This window comes from Helianthus annuus, chromosome 10 (assembly GCF_002127325.2).
Source record: "Helianthus annuus cultivar XRQ/B chromosome 10, HanXRQr2.0-SUNRISE, whole genome shotgun sequence".
NCBI classification, from domain to species: domain Eukaryota; kingdom Viridiplantae; phylum Streptophyta; class Magnoliopsida; order Asterales; family Asteraceae; genus Helianthus; species Helianthus annuus.
Genome location: NC_035442.2, coordinates 127510139 through 127523543, shown reverse-complemented (window position 1 = coordinate 127523543; position 13405 = coordinate 127510139).

The window sequence follows — 13405 nt, the reverse complement described above, 5'->3', positions numbered from 1 at the left end:
TCCTTACATCAAACATCAGTGTTTCGTTCCCATCACAAGGTTCACACACGCATTAGCGTCGTGCTTGTTGTCAACCTTTCAAGCATGCGCGTTTAAGCAAATTCTACAAAGTTATTTTTCTAAACTTTCCACCCATAACTAAGGAATTCATTTAAACCAAATTTAGCATGTCCTTTTCTCGGCTTACGCATTCCTAATACCCATTCATTGTGGACATTCAAGTCACTTCAAACTCTACCGGTTTAAAACATTGTTTTGACCCGCTTGGTTTTCCAGTGTAAACCACCACTTCAACGGCGTCCCAAACTTATTTTAACCATTATTTTGACCCGTTTGGTTGTCGAGTGAGCTTCGTCACTTCAATGACATACCAAACCCGACTATTTTCACTTTATCATCACCAAACATATCTAAATAACTATTTTGACCCGTTTGGTTGTCGAGTGAGTTACATCACTTCGTTGACATTCCAAACATGTTCTAACCTTTATTTTGACCCGTTTGGTTGTCGAGTGAGCTTCGTCACTTCAATGACATACCAAACTCGTATATTACACTACAACATCATTAACATAACTATGACCAATGTTTATGCATAATGTAACGAAACCACAAGTTACGTACCTCTAAAGTGCTCCCTTCAAACGTGTATCACCCCCGGCTTGTCCGCTTGACGTCCCGATTTCCTTGCCTATAGAGTTCAACCACGATTCGTTTAGAACTCTTTTCATATTACATAATGCATAATTCGCCATAATAAAAAAGTATGCGTTTTAGTTCAAATTTCCAACATTTAGCTTTCTTTTAGGCATTTCTACAAACACCTAAAGGGCATAATTTCATACAATTTACAATCAAGTTCATGACTGATTATTTAGCCAAGATTAGCATCAATTAGGTAAGTTCATGTCGAATTTTCACATCAACAAATCTGAAATTACTTCATAGAACTCAAAATACACTAGAATGATAATCATAATCTTAGTGTTTGACATGTTTCTACAAAACCCACTAAACACCTATATTGGTGATTATGGATTTTCATAGTGATGAACATAATTCAACGAACTAATGGCTAGGGTTTGTTCCTAGGCATGATTTCAACCCAAATTCACCCATAATTTTGAATCATAAGTGTTCATGCAAGCTTAATTTTGAATCATAAGTGTTCATCCAGAATTTTAGATGGAACCAAATAGTGAAATTTTTACATACCTTATGATCCCTTTACGGAGGTGATCACTAATTTGTGCTTGGTTTTCGATTTGGGCTTGATTTCCCCTTTCAATTTGGTGAATTTTGTAGTTTTAGGGTTTGAACATGAGAGCCTTTCTTGGCTCTGGTAAAATCGCAGACACACACACATACGTGTGTGTGTGTGTGTTTTGTTTTATTTATTTGTTTTAATTAAAACTTGTTACAATTGCCCATGTTTAGTCCCCCCACATTTATAGGGTTATAATTTGGGCTAATTTACTTCAAGCTTCCTTATTGTTTAGCAATTTATGATTAACTAGGTTAGTAAATCCTAGTTACATTATTATTCGGTAGAACCAATATATATACCATGTGTAAATAATTATCAGTTCCTAATATTTACCGGGTTTATTTTTACCACTTACGGTATTTTACCCGTTTATTTTTGGTTACTTTAATATAATTAATAAACCTGTTTTTGGGGTGTTACAAATAAGATATTGAAATACCCCATGGACGGATGCCCAGTCTTCTATGCCAAAGCCAAGCTTCCCGATTAACAGTTCCATGTGCCAGCATAGCAGTTCCTTGCTGAGTTACTTCGTCCACGTAGTATAGCCCTTGTTTTTCAGTGCCACGCCCAATAATCACTCCCGTCCTGATATCGTGTAAGATACAAAAGGTAGGGTGCATTATAACAGTACAATTTAATTCTTTTGTCACATGACTAATTGACGGTAGTTTGTGTGACAAAGATGGGACATAAAGGCAATTTGAGAGTTTTAACATCGGGGAGATTTCAATTGTTCCTCCCCCTTCTACATGCATAACCTCTCCGTTTGCAGTTTGAATATGAGTTTTCCGCGGTTTGGATGTTGGCACCAAATCAGAAATTTCGTATGTAAATAGTGTCTGTTGCCCCACAATCAAAAATCCAAGATTTATTTTTTTCATGGCAGTTCTGTACCGCATTTGCCTTTCCCATTTCCCTTTTTCTTTTCTCTGTTTCTACACCTACTCCCACCTTTTCATTTCTCTATCTTCCCCTTTTTCTAGACAACCCAGATCCCTCTCTCTACTCAAACACAAGTAGAGCCACAAACCCCAAACACAGTGTTGTGAGATCCAAACACCAAAAAACGAAAAACACAGTGTTTGCAAAGATTACTGAACAGAACAAAGAAAAGAAGCAATGGGCTGGCTGCGGCCCAGGTATTGAATCAAAAAAGAACAAGACGAGTACGGTGGTTCGGGTTTCTTGAGCGCCTAGGGTTTCATCACCATGAAGATGAAGAAAAAGAAGAATGAGGACAGTCAATTATCATGCCAGAAGAAGAAGAAGAATCACCAAACAAGGGGATAACCCTAAGAGAAGGCGGTAACAGCAGATCAGAAACACTGGTACAGATCAAAAATCGATAATTACCAGATCAAAATCCACAAGCAGATCAAAATCTGGCGTCATTCCGGTGGTTCGTCAGAGATTGAGAACAAGGGTTTCAACAGTTTGTAGGTTATAGTAGTCCGACAGTGTAGGTGCCGGAGTTTGTTGTGGTGATCGGTGGTAGGCGGCGGTGGTTGTCGGTTGAACAGGTTTGATTTTTTGAAGTTGGATTTTGGTTTTTTTTTTTTGGTTTGAGGTTGGATTTGATGGAATAGATTGTAGATGATGAGCAAAGTGTTTCCAAGGATCAGAAACACTGCTCTGATACCATGTTGTCAAGTAACAGAGATAAAAAGGAATAGAAGAGATTCTATTGAGATATTCGATTGTAATACATTGGAAGAAAAACACAGGAATTTATAAGAGGTTACATGACAATAGAGAAGGAAATAATTAAAGTCTTTGGCTGGAAATTAGGCTGGCAATGAGCTGTACGGATCTTTCAATTTTGGGAGATGATGTTGCTATCTTTGACTGATCCCACAATCTTCTAAATCATTCCTTTTTTTTCTAACACTCTTGGTTTATGGTCTTGTATAGTTTTGGTCGAGTCGGCCAAGTCAAGATATCCTCCTATCTTGACTTAGCGCGACGTGTCTTTTGTTTATGATGTAAAACAGTTTGCAGAATGTGCAACTGTTAGCTGTTTTTTGTGTTTGGATCTCTGACTGTTATATGTTTCAAGTCCCTGTCCATTATAAGGTTCCCCACGAAGAGTCTAGGTCTTCCTGGGAATCACTGTACACGAACAATAAACGGTGTTGTTAGGAGTGTTCACCACGAACCCTCATGGTTTGTGGCCTTTGAAGGGTTCGTTGATGATGTCCACGAAGACCTCTAGTCTTCGTGGGCTTGGATACTGTTTATGGCCCAGTAACACTCTTCGTAATGTTAATTGGTATCAGGGCCTATATAAGGACACATTTGTTCCACAGTTCAGTTAAGAGAGTCCCTGTGAAAGTTGTAAACACTGTGTGTATGTGTGTACTGATTCTCTTCACTTAATCAAAGTTGTGAATCTTTGGTTACTTTGTGTTTGTTCCTTTTTGCTTTGGTTTGCATACTTACGTGGATTTCGCACTCGTTAGTGTGTTACAAGACAAGGAAGTAGGTTTAATATTGATCCTCCAAGTGGACCTACAAGTGGTATCAGAGCTTTGGCTCTCTTCCTTGTTTAAAACCAAGCAAAACCTTGTGTTTGAACACTTTGTGAAGTTCCTGGAAGTGGTTTTTGAGTTTGAGAACAAGAATCAAGTTTTTCTAAAAAGTGTCTAAAACTTAGTAAAAACTAGTTGTTTGAAGATAATTTTTACAAAAACCCAGTTAAAACACATGGAGACATATTAGGACTTGGTTTTTCTTAAAATTTCTTTCAAAATTTGTGTTCGTCAAATTTTCCGGCAAGTCGGTTAACCGGAAAAGTCACCGGATTTTGGTTGGTAGAGATAAGTTTCAAAAGGTTTTTTTGGAAAAAGCAAGATCTCAAATGTTTGTTTTTAACTAAACTAGGATATCCAGCTACCATCTTTTGTAAAACCAGAAAAAGCAAGTTACTAAAAACAGGGGAATCTCACTAACCACACTGCACAAAACTGTGTACACGAACAATTGGCTGGACGAAGATTCGGTCTTCGTGGCTCTTGTTATCAACGAAAACTAGGAGTCTTCGTGGGTCTTGGTGACTCAACGAAGAATCACTCTTCGTTGAGGTGAGTCTTCGTGGCCCCCTAGTCGACGAAGAATCATACTGTTCGTTGACAAGTCTTCGTGGGCCATTTTTTAAAAATTTTCATTTGTTTGGGCCTAGTCTTCACGAAACCTTTTTCACTGGGCCTTTTGTTCAGTCACAATTAAACTTCACTATAACACCTTTGGGCTTTAGGGTTTGGGCTAATTTGGTGTGGGTATTAATAGTCTTCGTGGTTCACTTGTTGAGGAAAAATCCAAGTCTTCGTGGACTTCAAGGCTTCGTGGACACTTAGTCTTCATGGAGACAAGGTTCATTGACTTAGTCTTCGTGGAGACAAGCCATTGTTCGTGGACATCATAGGCTTCGTGGACATCACAAGTCTTCATGGCCCAAGTCTTTGTGACCACAGTCTTCGTGGCCCATAGTCTTCGTGGCCCATAGTCTTCGTAGACAGTGACTTGTGATTTTTCACGGAAAGCTCATAAATTTGTCATAACTTAAAATTTTGTGTTTTAACTTAAATTGTCTTTTATAAAACTTCATAATGAGTTCAAACCATTGGAGTTGGAGTGAAACCTCAAGTATGCCACAAGATCCTTCACAATGGGTGAAAGGATTGATCTCGAAAAAGGAAATTACCGAACATCAATGGGCATGCGTCGCGAATCAAAACACAAGCATTCAAAATCTTCTCTTAAGCGAGAGTAAAACGGGAAGCAACAATCGTCCACCAAAATTGAATCACATGAACGATTATCCATCATGGAAAAATCGTTTTCATACGTATGTTTTAGGGCAAAACACCAAATTGTGGACATGCTTTATCACGCCATACAACGTAGCTCTCGAAGAAGCAGGTTCTAATGCACAAACTTTGGCGGGATTGAGCGAAAATGATAAAAAGGCGTACGATCTTGAGAAGAAAGCTTTTGCTATCCTTACACAAGCACTACATAAGGATATCTATCATCAATTTGCATATTGTACAAGTACAAAGAACTTGTGGGATGCCTTGGAAGCTAGAGGAGAAGGAAATGCTACAACGACAAAGATTCGTCACGATTTGTTGAAGAAGGAGTTCGAAGCATTTCGGTTCATGGAAAATGAAACACTGTATAACATGGCTACTCGATTCTATCACTTGCTTAGTGAGATGTACTCATACAAGGTTTTTGCTACACAACAAGAAATGGTCATGCATTTTGCTGATGCTTTACCACCCATGTGGAGTCAGTTCATTGACTTGCTGAAGCATACTGATGTTTTGGATACTGTGAGCATTTATGAATTCGTCCAGAAGCTCGAGAACAAGGACGAAGAGGAAATTCGAAAGGCTAAACGACTTCCAGTTCCACAAAACCCCGAGATATACTTTGGAGGTCTTAATATGGGAGTTAGTACTAGTCAGCAACAACCGAAGCTTCAAACCGCATTTGTATCAAGTACAAATCCTTATGGTCAACCGGTTCAACCATCTAGTGCACTTACAGATCCTTATGGGAGACCGCTTGATCCAAGTGCCTATCTACCACCACCCAAACCTGCACAACCCCCTGGTCCTCCCACAGATCCTTATGGAAGACCATTCGATCCGAACGCCTATCTTCCTTTTTCACAAGCTGCTCCTCAACAAACCCAACAACAACCCTCTCCAGTCACACAAACTACCCTACAACAACCTTGTCAACCACCTCCTCAACAAGCCTTTTATGGGAACAACAATACTCAACCTTCAAACCCCAACACTGTCAGATTTGATACCTCAAACTTCACCAAAGTAAGTGTGGAAGGTGCTCGGGAACATATAGAGCTTCTAAATACAATGGTGAGTGCCTATTGTGGATTAGTCGCCGGTCAAATTGGGAACATTAATTTGACAGATGAAGACTATCAACAAATAGACAGGGAGGAAATGGAATTGATGGTTATTAAGTGGGCGTTTGTAAGTGCAGTAAGAAGAGCTGAGGACTACATGAGGAGAACGGGTAGAACAAGTTTGGAAAGTAAAAGGGACACTAAGTATGGTTTTGATAAGGATGTGGTTACGTGCTTTAATTGTGGTGAGAAGGGCCATTTCAAGCGGGAATGCACTCAACCGAGCAGGCAAGGAAATCAAAATCTTTTCAGAAACCAATCAAGCTCATCCAATGTCAATCAAGTGAACAATGAAAGGGGCATTGTAGCAGTTAACAATCCGGGTAACACAAACCAGTCGAGGCCTTCCAATTCAAACAGAGCCTTAGTAGTTCATGCAGATGAAGGATGTGACTGGTTAGTTCAACTGGAAAATCAGGGAACGGAAGGAAATGGAGGAACTGCTTGTTATGCTAAGATCATCAAGTATATCAAGCATGTTCACAGTGAGGAGTTCTCTGAGGATGATGACAGTTCTGGTTACAGTGGTAGCTCGGATGAGGAAAGTTCCAATGCGGGTGGTTATGGTTCTGATTCAGAAGTAAAGGAAACTCTTGATGCTGAGGTTGATAGTCTACTTAAGGAAGCTAAGGATCTGAAAGAAGCAGAAGAGCTTAAAAGGCAGAAATCAGTGTTGGTAAGGAAAGTTGAAGTCGCATCCAAGGAAATGGAAAAATTCTTCACTGAGGATGGATCTTTCTCTTATCAGACTGCCTTTATGGTAACTGCTGCAGCTTCGACTAGTAAGGTAAACACCGAAACTCCTAGTGTATGCAATGATTGTGTAGAATTGAAACGTAAGCTAGAAGTAGCTACTAGTCACAATCAGGGTTTGGTAGTTGACCTTTCGAAATGCAAGGAGGCAAACATGGCTTTAACTCACAATGAAAAGGATTTCAAATCTATTATTGAAACGCTTAAGCAAAGTGTATCTGAATTAACAAAAGCAGTTTTGAATAAGCAAACAGGAATTAATAACTATATTAACATCATTGAGGATTTAAAGAAGGAGTTAGCCATTGCCAAATGCGAGCATGATGCGATCAAGCTCAAGTTGGAGAGTTATTCTAACTCCCGATATGTGCTTGATCATATCATCGAGGTCCAAAAGCTGAAAGGGGATGTGAAATGCATTGGGTATATGTCGTGTCCACCTCCGTTGAGACACAATTATACCAAGCTGCCTGATGAGGAAGAAATGCCACGGGTTGAACCATCTGTACCTCTTAATCCCGAAGAGTTTGCAGCAGGTTTAGGGTTCAAACTGGATGATTCATTAAAGGAATCAGAAAAGACAGAAAAGGTGTCTTGTGCTGTGGAACAAAGTCCTCCAATTATTGAGGATTATGTTTCATCAGATGATGAATCTGATGAATCAGATGACTCAGATGAGAGTTATCAGGATCAATCTCTTGATAAGAAGAAAGGAGTAGAAATTCCTGTTGAGAATCACATTTTGTGTAATCCTCCTACTTCTGTTGCCCCCGTTGTGCAATCAATTGCAAAACAAGAGATTGATTCGATCAAATCTGTGGAGAAATATGTGTCTACGTTTGAGGGCGATAATGTGTTGTATACTTTGGTTGGTGATGATAAAATTTACTCAAACAAGGATTTCCCAATTAAAAATGTTAATCCATCAATGATTGAAAGAGTTTTGGAAGATTCTACCAGTAAGTTTTTGGGTAAGGCGATCCTGAGAGTTACAGTAACTCAGTGTGATCCTATTCCAAAATCTGAAGTTAGAAAACAATACGGAAATCAAAAATTACCAATCGAGAAACAACCAATCGCCCCTAAAGGTAAACTATAGGAAAAACGAGCTCAACAACCTAAGTTCGAACCAAAAGGAGCTCGAAACAAGAAAAAGGGAAGGGATGTTAAATTTGTGGCCTCAAGCGATACTGACAAAGTTGAAACTTTTGAAAACAAGTCTAATACTGCTTTTGTTCAACAAGTCAAAATTTTGAAACGTAACAGTGATAACAATTACACTCAATATACAAATGGGTGTGATAATGAAGCTAGTACCTCAAGGCCCGCAAGTTCAACATCGGGACATCCATCAGAATCTCCTAAATTTGTTGAAAGTAGAACATGTTTCAAGTGTGGGGAATTTGGACATATAATCAAAAATTGTAAAAACCCACTAATACCAAAGTTTGTTGAAAAAGCCCCTCCTGAAAAGGATTACCAACGTCGTCCTGTGTCACCTAAACAAGACAAACGAATTGTTAAGGAACAAGAAGCAAAACAACGACGTAAAAATGTTAAAGTAATCGAAAAAGCTTTAAAATCGGATGTTGTTGAAAGGGGACCAAGTTCATCAAATTCGTCAAAACCATAAGTGTTTAAATCTGTAAATAACAATCAATCTGGTAAACGACAACAATCTTGGAAACCTAAAACCGGTACAGTTTCAGAGGGAGGCACACCATTTCCAAATCATCAAGAAATAGAAATAACATTTCTTGATGATAAGGGTCGACCCAAGACCTCTAAGGCTTGGGTCCCCATCTCGAACTGATCGTTTAGTGTGTTGTGCAGGGTGTTCCAGGAGGAACTGTGAATAGTCTTTGGATTGTTGACAGTGGAGCATCCCGGTACATGACAGGCGACTTAAGGCTCCTGTACGATGTGAAAAGCATTAGGGGAGGTTATGTTGCCTTTGCTGGCGATAAAGGCGGATACATCACTGGAGAAGGAATGATTTGCAATGGTGTTGTTAGTTTTGACAAGATCAACTATGTGCGTCAAATTGATCACAATCTTCTTAGTGTTTCGCAAATCTGTGACAATAAGTTCACGGTACATTTTGATGATACCGGTTGTTATGTGCTGAAACCCAGTTTCAAGATTCCTAAAGAATGGATTCTGTTGACGGCTCCAAGAATTAATGACTTGTATATTCTTGATATGAGCCAAGCTATTCATGTTTTGTCTCAAATGCCACTGAAAAGGAGTCTATATCTTGGCGTAGATGTATGGGTCACATTCACTTGAGGAAGATGAACCATCTGGTGAGAAATAATCTTGTGAATGGTGTTCCAGTCAAGAGTTTTCATTTGCAAGACGTCTGTGTATCGTGTCGAAAAGGAAAGCAAACGAAGAAGTCCCATCCAATCAAGAAAGTCAACATCGTCAACATGCCTCTTGAATGTCTTCATATGGACCTCTTTGGACCTATGAAGCACAAGACTACGTTTGGAGATGCTTATTGTTTGGTTGTTACTGATGACTATTCAAGATTCTCATGGGTATCGATGATGGCACACAAGAGTGAGACTCCGGAAATCCTCAAAAATCTGTTCACTTTACTCGAGAATTTGTATACTTTGAGAGTAAAGCGAATCAGAAGTGACAACGACACGGAATTCAAGAATCAGGTTATAGACAAGTTTTGTGCTTCTAAGGGAAGTCTGCATGAGTACAGTTCTCGTTACACTCCTCAACAAAATGGTGTCGCTAAGAGGAAGAATAGAACGCTTATCGAGACAGCAAGAACTATGTTGGTGGAATCGGAGCTTCCTGTTCAGTTTTGGGGGGAGGCTGTGGCTACTGCCTGTTATACTTTGAACAGAGTTCTTACTATTAAAAGGCACGGGAAAACATGTTTCGAATTGTTGCACAGAAGGAAACCGGATGTATCTTACTTAGAACCGTTTGGCGCTCCATGCACTATGATTGACCCACATGGAAAGTTTGGTCCAAGGGCTATTGAAGGTTTCTTCCTTGGGTATGCTACTCCAAATTTCAGGGTGTGGAATCTGGAAACAAAAAAGATTGAGGAATGGGATGAAGTCAGGGTTCAAAGGTACACTGAATGTGTGAGAGCTCTGGGTGCTCTTTGGATGTTTGATTATGATGGACTGTTTGATTCCTTTAATCTGCCAACTTTTGATGAGGCGTCTGCATCAGCATAAATGTTGCTTGAAGGTGATGCAGCAGTGGATTCATCATTAATATGACCAATTATTGTTAATCAACAAGAGTCTGGTTCGATTAATAATGTTGTTTAAAATGAGGAATTTGAAGATGCAGCTGATTATGATGTTTCGTCGGAAGATGAGGAATTTCATGATGCAAATGAAGCAACTTCAGCTCCTGTCCAAGCTCTTGTTCAAGGTGTTTCTGAAGCAACTTCTCAGGTGCAAGTTCAAGGCAATGCTAAAGGGAATGCATCCACATCTAACGCGTCTCTAGGCATCGATTTTGTTGTTGATTTGAATATCAATAACTTGGGTATTAATGCTCGAGTTCCCAATGTTCCAGAAACTCGAATTCTGATACTCATCCTCGGCAGAATATTATAGGAGATGTCCAAAGTGGTGTGAAGACACATAATTAGCTTCGAAGCAACCAGAATGCTGGGTTGTATTCGGCAATTAGAGAATCCGGGGAACAGAATGATTGGTCTTTCGCCTGCTATGTTTTTCAAGTCGAGCCGGAGTCATGGAAAGAGGCGATGAAAGACGATTCATGGGTTGAAGCAATGCAGGAAGAACTTCAGCAATTTCAGAAATTGGGCGTGTGGAAATTGGTTGACAGGCCCCCGAACTATAAGAAGATTGGTACTCGATGGGTTTACAAGTGCAAGAAGGATGATCGAGGTGTCTTTGTGAGAAATAAAGCGAGATTGGTTGTCCAAGGATTTAATCAGGTAAAAGGCATTGATTATAATGAAGTTTATGCACCAGTGGCACGTCTTGAGGCGATAAGGACTTTATTGGCTTATGCGTCCTACAAGAAGTTCACTGTCTATCAGATGGATGTGAAAAGTGCATTTATTCTTGGTGTGGTCGAAGAAGAAGTATATGTTGAGCAACCGTCGGGTTTTGAAGATCCGATTCATCCTGACAGAATTTGGCTTCTAAACAAGGCACTTTATGGTCTTCATCAAGCTCCGAAGGCTTGGTATGAAACGTTGTCTACCTATCTGTTGCAGAATGGTTTTCGGCGTGGGTTGATCGACTGTACTCTCTTCATCAAGGAAAGAAACGAGGATTTGTTGCTGGTTCAAGTGTATGTGGATGACATCATTTTCGGGTCTACAAATGATGAAATATGCAAGGAATTCGAGCAGGTGATGCAAGAGAAGTTCGAGATGAGTGCTATGGGAGAAATGAATTTCTTTTTGGGTTTGCAGGTTAATCAGTCTGAGAAAAGGATCTTCATTCATCAGACAAAGTACGTTGGGGATATCTTAAAGCAATTTCAGATGGAAGACTCGAAGCCTGCGGGAACTCCTTTGGCTCAGAATCATGGAATTACTCCTGACGGAACCGGTGAACATGTGGAACCTTCTCGTTATCGTGCTATGATCGGATCTCTCATGTATCTTACCGCTTCAAGGCCCGATATTATGTATCCAATATGTCTTCTTGCTCGTTACCAGTCCAATCCGAAGGTTTCTCATATGATGGCTGTTAAGAGGATTTTTCGTTATCTGAAGGGTTGTCCAGACATTGGTCTGTGGTATCCTAAGGATGATAACTTCGATTTGATTGCATTCAGTGATTCTGATCATGGCGGCTGCAAGATTGATGCAAAGTCAACATCAGCGGGATGTCAGTTCTTGGGGAATCGCCTAGTCACGTGGCAGTGTAAAAAGCAGACCTGTGTAGCCACTTCAACATGCGAGGCTGAGTACATTTCGGCTTCTAGTTGCTGCTCCCAAGTTTTATGGATCCAACAGCAAATGCGCGACTCCGGTTTTGAATTCCTAACTACTCCTATTTAGGTTGATAATGAAGTTGCTTTACAGATCACTCGTAATCCTGTACAGCACTCAAAGACCAAACACATCGAGATTAAGTATCATTTCATACGAGATTGTTATGAAAAGAAACTTATCGATGTTGTGAAAATCCACACGGATCACCAATGTGCCGACCTGTTTACAAAAGCTTTTGATAAATCACGTTTTGATTATCTTCTTTTGGTCAATGGCATCAAGGTGAAACCCGAGTAGATCATCTTCGCCAAATCATTTTTGTAAATATTTTCTTAAAAATACAAAAAGATTTTCATTTTATTTACTTTTTGCATTTTATGGGGGGGGGGGGAATTTAAGAAAAATACAAAAACATCAGAAAATTTCAAAAATCCAAATATATATCCTTTATTTAGTTACTACTTTCTGTCTTTATTTAAAAAAAATTGAAAACCCCAAAAACATTGAATTGTCTAAAAAATACAAAAACATTAAAAAAAATCCAAAATGAGTTTCTTGGAAAGATAAGAGAAGATGATGATACACTAGTGGTTGGTCAAACACGGTTAATAAATGCAAAATGAAAAACGGTAAGCAGCTTTACTAATGATGTATCGGTAGGCTCACAATCAGATTAAAACGTGCAGGTTAATATAAACATAACGAACTGCAAGCCAGGTAGGAACCATTCATTGGCATATGGTCTTGGTGCCGAAATTTCATTTGATAGTATGCCGAGGTTCTGAGATATGCGGTCTTTATGCTGATTTATCATCTGGGTATCATGGTTGAATCTTTTACCGAAAAAAACGGGGACGCAAGTCAAGAGCTTCCATGATACCATACATACGTGTACATACTGCATACGACCTCAATAAGTGATAAACAATCACATGTCCAAAATGAATAAGTGATAAAATATCACATTTATCTGGGAGTCAAGTTCGTCTCTTTGTCTGTACGATGGTACTAACCTGTTCACGGACTTGCTCCTATGCCCTCATGCATCTGAAAATCAAGTTCCTCATCAATAAGTGCTTTAATCACAAAGGGCTTGTTTTCAATCAAGAATAAGTGAGTATCTCACAAACCATACGTTGAAAACAGATGATAAACAGTATACTCACCGGTAAGATGAACTTTCGTGCATGTCCTGATACGGGAATGTGTCGTGAGTGGATGAACACCGACAAGCAGTATAAATCTTACATTAACGCGTATTTCCTAATCGTGATTACATCTGATAAGTTGAGTTTATGTGGACAATACCGATAATTGTGGTAGAATGCTTATTGAAATTTTTACAAGACACAAAATCTGTGTTTGATAAAACCGTAAACTGGTATGATTCTCTTACCTTGTAACTCAAAAAATATGGTAATTTTAGTGTACAGTATTAATGTTGTAAACATTTGTTTCAAGTTTTACGTTTTTGCATTTAGATAGT